Source organism: Rutidosis leptorrhynchoides, chromosome 3 (genome assembly GCF_046630445.1).
Source record: "Rutidosis leptorrhynchoides isolate AG116_Rl617_1_P2 chromosome 3, CSIRO_AGI_Rlap_v1, whole genome shotgun sequence".
NCBI lineage: Eukaryota > Viridiplantae > Streptophyta > Magnoliopsida > Asterales > Asteraceae > Rutidosis > Rutidosis leptorrhynchoides.
In genome coordinates this window covers 665,442,825-665,450,497 of record NC_092335.1, presented here as the reverse complement: position 1 = coordinate 665,450,497, position 7,673 = coordinate 665,442,825, and the positions used below count along the sequence as shown (strand labels likewise).

General features: G+C 38.3%; 1 long non-coding RNA gene across 4 annotated transcripts; it reads right to left on the bottom strand.

Annotated features, from left to right (window-relative positions):
* Positions 1 to 2,986: 2,986 nt before the first annotated feature.
* LOC139899289 (uncharacterized) lies at positions 2,987 to 7,318 on the bottom strand. 4 transcript variants are annotated; one of them, XR_011777410.1, is made up of 6 exons: positions 7,000 to 7,318; positions 6,759 to 6,865; positions 5,581 to 6,104; positions 4,468 to 4,801; positions 3,931 to 3,986; positions 2,987 to 3,170 (listed from the first exon to the last, which is right to left on the bottom strand). It is a non-coding gene; the product is annotated as an uncharacterized lncRNA (long non-coding RNA). The 4 variants fall into 4 exon arrangements; XR_011777408.1 differs by having other exon boundaries at positions 2,987 to 3,986; XR_011777409.1 differs by lacking the exons at positions 2,987 to 3,170; positions 3,931 to 3,986; positions 4,468 to 4,801 and adding an exon at positions 5,021 to 5,456 and having other exon boundaries at positions 5,581 to 6,115.
* Between the last annotated feature and the right edge of the window lie 355 nt (positions 7,319 to 7,673).

The following is a 7,673-nucleotide window of genomic DNA, read 5'->3' as shown; positions in this document are numbered from 1 at the left end:
CTTAAATATTGCTTCCGCTGTATATCTGCTGCTTTGATGATGATTGCTTGTTATGATTGGAGTCTTCATTACATATCATATCAATTAAAGACATTTAATGCTCTAAATACAATGTAATCTATTTATCTTCCGCTGCAAAACTCAATAAACCGTCTCATATAGAGTCGTTCTCGTTTATACGACTGTGATTTGATATAATTAGTCACAAATACCCCAGGCCCTATTTGGGGGTGTGACAACCTTGCTCGCCAAACACGTCCATTTATCTCCCAAAGAGATTCACCACATTTACCACCTCGGTGATAATTTAAATCCAAAATCATAAGTACAATTTAACCGAAATTGTACTCTACCACAAATCGACCAATCTAGGTCCCGACACTAATTCCGGATCTACTATGAGCATTATCCGAAATCCAAAATCTCACACTAAAATCTCCTGGTGTGGGAGTGTAACTCCCCCACTTGGAACTACGTTCCATAGCCGCATCGACGTGGTAACATCATCCACGATAATTACCACTCTCCGATATACGTGACCAATCTCTCCATCGGTCGTAACAATCGAATTCTCATGAAATTCATTTCGCACACTAGAAATTGACGCTCACTGTCACCCGTTGGCTTTATTTAAACAACAACACAAAACCAACACAACACGCACCTTGTACAACCGTACAATGCTACCGAAAGGTAGACTTTTCTAACAATTGGGTTCACACGACCCATCACCACATCTTGCTCCAACCTTGAGCATACGAATGATTTTAACCTATCCTTCATCACTTCGAACGAAGCGCTCACCACAAATTACACAAACTTTATTCTTGCAATCCTCTGATTGCCATAGCTTGTCACATTTCCACCTAGTCACTCATGTACCTAAGGGTTTCTATAGGGTACCCTGAGTACAATGTAACCGCAACACCATCGGAGTCGAACACCACGCTAGTAGGTATGAAAAAGGCACCTAACATCGCGTCACGTAGACTCCATTACCAATATACGTCGAGGTCAAACACTCGATCTCAAGGGTTCTATCCACCCGACGAACCTCATGGTTCACCATCTTCAACACAAAAGCGAACAAGCGCTCACAACCGAACACCAAAGCCCATTCCCATGGCTTAGTAGAAACGTTTCCCAAACACTAAGGAATGCTTGGTTGCACCAAGTCTTACGCCCTTCGTCCGCCAATCAAAACGTCACCATAGGGAAATTCCACTAGGAACGTCACCCATAACAAAATATGTACAACACAATGCTTTCAACAAACTCGTACACAACGACACATAATAAATATCCAAAGGACATATTTATTAAAACGAAACGTACCTTAACGTCTCCTTGCGGCATTCGTCGTCGCCAACTCGGGACAATCCGGCTTGCGATGTCCCTCTTTATGACAATAGTAGCACATTCCGTCATCACTTCTCGGCATTGTGCACTCCCATAACTTGTGGCCCCTAACACCACAATTGAAACATCTAGGCGCACGAGAACTCGTCGTGCCTTTCTCCACATCACCCATACTCGCACTTGCACCCTTAGTTTTCTTACTTGGAGCACCATACGAATCAACCCTTCTCTTACTTGAAGGTTCACTAACCTTCGATCGCGAATACGATTCGAAACCCTAGCCATGGCGAATAACTCGGCAAACGATTTCACTTGACCAACGCTAATTTTGCCCTGCAAGTCATCATTCAAAGTTCGATAGAAATCTTCCATTAACATACGATCATTCCCAATATACTCCGGGCAAAAACGAGTCTTCGCCATAAAGGTCGTCTTGAGAGTATTCAAGTCCATAGATCCTTGTCGCAAATTTCGCAACTCATCACGCAATTCCGCCAAATCGGCTTGCGCCCGGAACTCCTCGAAGAATTCTTTCTGAAAATCGTCCCACGATAACCCCATAAAAGCTTCACCACCAACGATATCAATTTTACCATCCAACCAATCCTTCGCCCTACCCCGCAACAAGCTAGTAGCGAGTCCTGTCCTCTTCTCGAGAGGGCATTCAAAAGTGCGAAAACACCCTTCGACATCCGAGATCCATGTTGTGCTTATCAAAGGATCCGATTTTCCGTCATACATCGGAGGTTTAGTCCTCATGAAGCTCTTATAACAACGCTTCATTTCACCACTATTTTGAAATTCGGAATACTTCATGTCCATTTCTTCTCGTAACGCACTCATTTGCTCCGCCACGGCGGCCGCAACTCTAGTGTTAAACTCATCGTCGCTCGCCTCAATCCCGTTTCTCGTCGTCATTCTAAAGAATGCAAAAACGATTAGTCCACGATCGTATAAAATCACACGCACAACACCGCCCCATCTTGCTCAACACTCATCGTACATCACTTGTAGACACGATTTGCACCCGTAATAAGGTTTGCAAGTCCTTAGTACGCGCACACGCCGTATCAACTTCTTAGTACAACGACCGCCTCACTCGATGATGTAACCAACACAAACAAAAATCTTACGCGATAAAACACACGCAAGAAGTAATATCATAACACAAGTCACAATCCTAGTTAGTTCACCTACACGCTAAGGCACTAACCAAGTCCCCGTCCGACCCGTTCACCTACAAGTCCCGCAACAAATAAGCACACACAAAAGTCTAAGTCTAGGCACTTATCTCAAGTCGCCTAAATCCCTTAGACCATGCTCTGATACCACTTGTAACGACCCAACCCGTTATCAAACCGAATACACAAGATTTTTTTTTTTTTTATATACAGACCATCTGGACGGAGTCCACATATCTGGACGGCGTCCAGTAGTGAAGGGCAGGACGGCGTCCAAGCTATTTGGACGGCGTCCAAATGAACAACCAGGGGCTGTCCCCGGAGTCCAACTTGAGCGAGCGGAAAACTCGCTTCCCGACACTTTTAGACGAAACGGTTTTCACAACATGTTATGATAATTAAAACTAAGAGATTTCAACGATAAAACAAGTTTTACAACACCGGACCCACATCGACCGTTTTACGACTTTCGTACAAAATACAAGTTTCCGACCACGTGAGTTTTAACACAAAATTAAAGACCGGGCATGGTGATTGGGGATACGCTACCCAATCCTAATCAAATCCAAAAGCACGTCTTCTAAGCAACTACGCAAGTCCACTAGTCCCCATGCTTACCCGAGCCACCGCCTCCACGCAAATTTATAAAAATGTAAACAACGAGAGGGTAAGCTAGCGCTTAGTGAGTGAGAATATACTACGTACATATATATGCATAAAATGAATACGCATTGCCAACACACAAATAGTAAACACATACCGCATCCGAGCATAACTAAGCAAAGTTATACCTAACGTACCACCAAGCCAAATCCGTAAGATTAGCTACAACATACAATAAGTATATATACGCATATACAAAATACATCCAATAATACAACTAGGTTAACCCCTTAACCTTAAACCCATGAAGGTTGGCCGAACAACCCGAGCCTTAGTGAATTCGCACAACCCGAGATTCACTTCCTTCACCACTTCAACAACCGAGGTAGGCCGAACTACCCGTGCCTTAGTGAATTCGTACTACCCGAGATTCACTACCTCATCAATAAGATGACCGAACAACCCGAGTCATCATGAATCCGCACTACCCGAGATTCACTACCTCCTCAAAACCCACATCATCGGGGTTACTCATCCGTAACTCAATACCAATCCCACTACATCGGGATTATATAACTCCACATCACAAGTCCATGTGATAACGTACACACGAAGTGTGCACCTCGCCAAAGGTGGTAAACCAAAACGCACAACTGTGCCAATTGGACCTATTACACAAGTCCATCAAATCCACCTATATGTGAAGTGAGCTCTATAACCGAGAACCACTTCACCCGATCCGCACCCATCCTACACATACATATGCACATAGGATATTAACACTCACCTTGTCCTCTTGATGAATGCAACCGAACAATTCCGCAACACGTCAATAGAAAGTACCTATTCCATTATCACAATACAAACAACACAATTAGGGTGGATTTACAAACGAACTCAATTGACCCTTAGTGCAATTTCGACTCAAATGCACTTCCAAGCACAAACCGCGCCCAAACTAACCAATAATCACTAACACAAGTGAAGATGGTCCTAATACGCCAATTACATCCAAACACAAGTGTTAAACACTCGTCTTGCCCAAATTGACACTAAACCCTAATTTTGACCCATTTCAAAATTAGTCAACCAAAAACCCCCAAATGGGTTCCAACACTCCCATAATCACTAACACTAGTGATTATACCCATTATCAAAGCCTAATCATGGCCAAAACGTCAACCAACCCAAAACCCGCCAAGTGACAAGAAAAACTAGTCATCATAAACCCACTTCATCATCTAAAAGGGTTTCACAACAAATCAAGCTCAAACCCTAACTTGAATATCAATTCTAACAAATGAAATTCGGAGTTTGAACTTACCAATACTACCACAACGTAGCCGTGAACGAGATGAACTTTAAAACCCGAGCTTTGGTGAGAATCCGACTCCTTCTTCTCCAAATCAAGCTCTCTCTCTAAACTCTTACTCTCTCTCTAGGAATGATTGAGAGTGTTTGTGTGGGTGAATGAGATCCACAAATGGCCAATGGATCAGCTTTGAAGGCTCCAAACCGACACCCAAGTAAATTGACCAAAAAGCCCTTTTTAAAACAAGTTACACAGCTGGCCCGTCAGCAGATTTGGACGGCGTCCCAAATATTGGACGGCATCCCACCCTTCTTTACTGGACGGCGTCCCATATAACTGAACAAGACTGAAACAGAAACAGGGTCTTACAATTAAAAGGATAGTCAGGTTTTCTTAATCACCATGGTCATCAATATGATGTTTTGTTGATTGATAGTCAAAATTACCTGGCTTAAATCTAAACAAAAAACTTAAAAGCAAAAAATGATACAACTAATAGAGTAGTGCAAGATCCTTTTTATTGAAGTGTAAAGATAATGCAATTATAGTAATAGAATATAAATTCAGATAAATGGGTCTAACATCCTCAAACTATAATAATGTTTATATATCTAAATCTAATTATATGCAAATCTATGTACATAGATCAAAAGCGCTACATTAGGTGCAAATGTTATCATTCTAGCCAATGGGTCCGTATAGGTAGTCTAACATTGCTAAGCTATCGATTGCGTTTAGTAATCTTATGTTAGCTACAAACTTTAAATGGCAAAATAAAAATATGCAAGTCAAGCAAGGTCCAATAATATAACATCAAAAAGATAGTATTTCAAGAATGGACACTTTGAAAAGGTCAAGAACGATAAATTGAAGAATGAAATTTGGTCAATGACGTCATAATGGTGTTGGCTTAGTGGAAGAGGATTTAACAATGGGATCTGAAGAATTGACTTTATAAGGATCATAACTTCCTTTAGGAGCAGCCTTCAAGAATGCGACTCCTATATTACATGTAAATGCATCTCAAATCTCAATTTTAAATAAAAGAAAAAAACCATGATTACACACATTAACTACAATAGCTTGCATAACAATACTACACAACATCATAAGTATTAAGTTTACCTCATGACTCAAATTTCAGTTACAACACGTGTATTGCTTGACCATTTTCTTCCAAATCAACAAAATATAGACACATCACTCCTTTATGTCAATGAGATGAAACCATTGTAACCCCGTGTTTCATCATTTATAGATTCATGAAAAAAAATGACAAACAGTTGGTATTAAATAGGTCAAGATTGCAATTTATAAAGCGTAAATGACAAAGGGCCTAAATGTATTCAGTTTAATATCAATATTAATCGATATACATGTCTCTAGATTTGTACAATAAGAAAAAGTTTAAAATTAAAGTAAAACTATATGGGTCAAGATTGCAATGTTCAAAACTAAATCAAAAGTAACTTGGAAAATGTTTTTCTAAAATGATTTCTAACATCAAGAAAATTAGAACCTACAATAATCAATTATGATAGTTCAAGATGACATCTCAAATGGATTAAGGTGCTAGTGAGTACAATACTTGCGTTCCAAAAAAACATATGTGTGAACCACATCCAAATCTTCTTTTTCTTTCCGCTGTTCTGCATAAGATCTGTCCACATCTTAATCATCGAAATATTTCAAACTTTCTTTTAGTAAAAAAAAAATCGAAGGGAAAAAACAAACACATAAGTGCAATAGCTATACAAAGACCCACGAGGAAAACTCAAATCTCGCTGCATTTGTAGAGATTTCTCATCAGTTATAAAAGAATCATTTAGTACTTGAGCTCTAGCTATATAAACCCACTTACACATTCTATAATATAATTGCACAAAGGGATTATGTCTGAAACAAGTCAACCAGTTAGAAATAAGTACAAATAAAATGGATGTTTAAGGTGGTAATTTCAACCCATTAATGATTGATTTATATCTACATAAAAAGGGGATCTCTTATTATGAAACGGAAGCAGATAAAATACAACAATTTTAGTGACGTTCAGATTGCTACCTTCAACTGCCATGAATCCTCGAGAGTGTTAAATGTCTCCAGTAAATTCATATTTCTTGTTCACATTTCAAAAACATTCTTAATATATTATTGTAATACTATAAATTAGTAACATTCACCATACAATAAGCTTGCCTTTTAACAAAAACTACTTGCTTTAAGCTTGAACTAAACACATAAAACTACATAAAACTAATACATTTAATTAAAATGCTTAGGAGTTCATATAATAAATAACTAACCACATTCATTCTTGAATTTCTTTGCGACATTTTATCAAGCAGGTGGTGTTCTATAAGTTTCAGTAGCATTATTCACCCACTTTCAGTTTATAATCTCGCACCTTCATCTAAAAAAAAAAAGCCAAAACAACTAAAATAATAAATAAATCTGAAAAGCATAAACTAATTAATATATAGAAAACTGATAACTTGATTATCAACCGATTATAACAAAACTAATATGTTTAATTAATAAGAACACCTTAAACATGGAAGAACGAAACCCAATCTTTACAAAATCGTTGATCAATTTAGATATGTAAAACGGAAAGGTAATAGCATAAACACCAATATTTAGATAATCACTCACGCGTTGGAGGATGAAGAAGAAATCGTCAGGTTATTGAGGATGACTTCAAAAATCGCTGGAGGATGAAGTCTTCAATAACCTGACGCGTGAGTGATCCTGGCAAACGGGTTTGTGATTTTTTTCGTCGCTGGAAAATGAAGAATTGGGACGGTTTTGGTCGCCAGTTGTTCAAACAAACCCTTAAGTTAAATTGAATGGAACTAAGCAATGGAGAAACCCTATAAGCGTGCTTTGTAATTTTCACGAGTAGAACCATTTTTAATTTAATTAGTAATTAATTAGATTAATGACTAGGTTTAGATTTTTTTTTTCTTTTTAATTTTTTTTAATAAAGAAATTAGCCTAATAATGACATCATCAGAATTTTAATAGAAATATAGATTGAAAACATTACACTTAAAGTCCCTGTAGTTTGTCTAATTTGCATTTGTAGTCCTAAAGTTAACGAATGTTAAAAAGTACATTAAATAGAATTAACATTTATAATCTCTAAAGGTAACGGATGTTAAAAATTTAGCATTTTTCATTTGTGGTTTGTTCAGATTACATATCCATATTCAAATTAA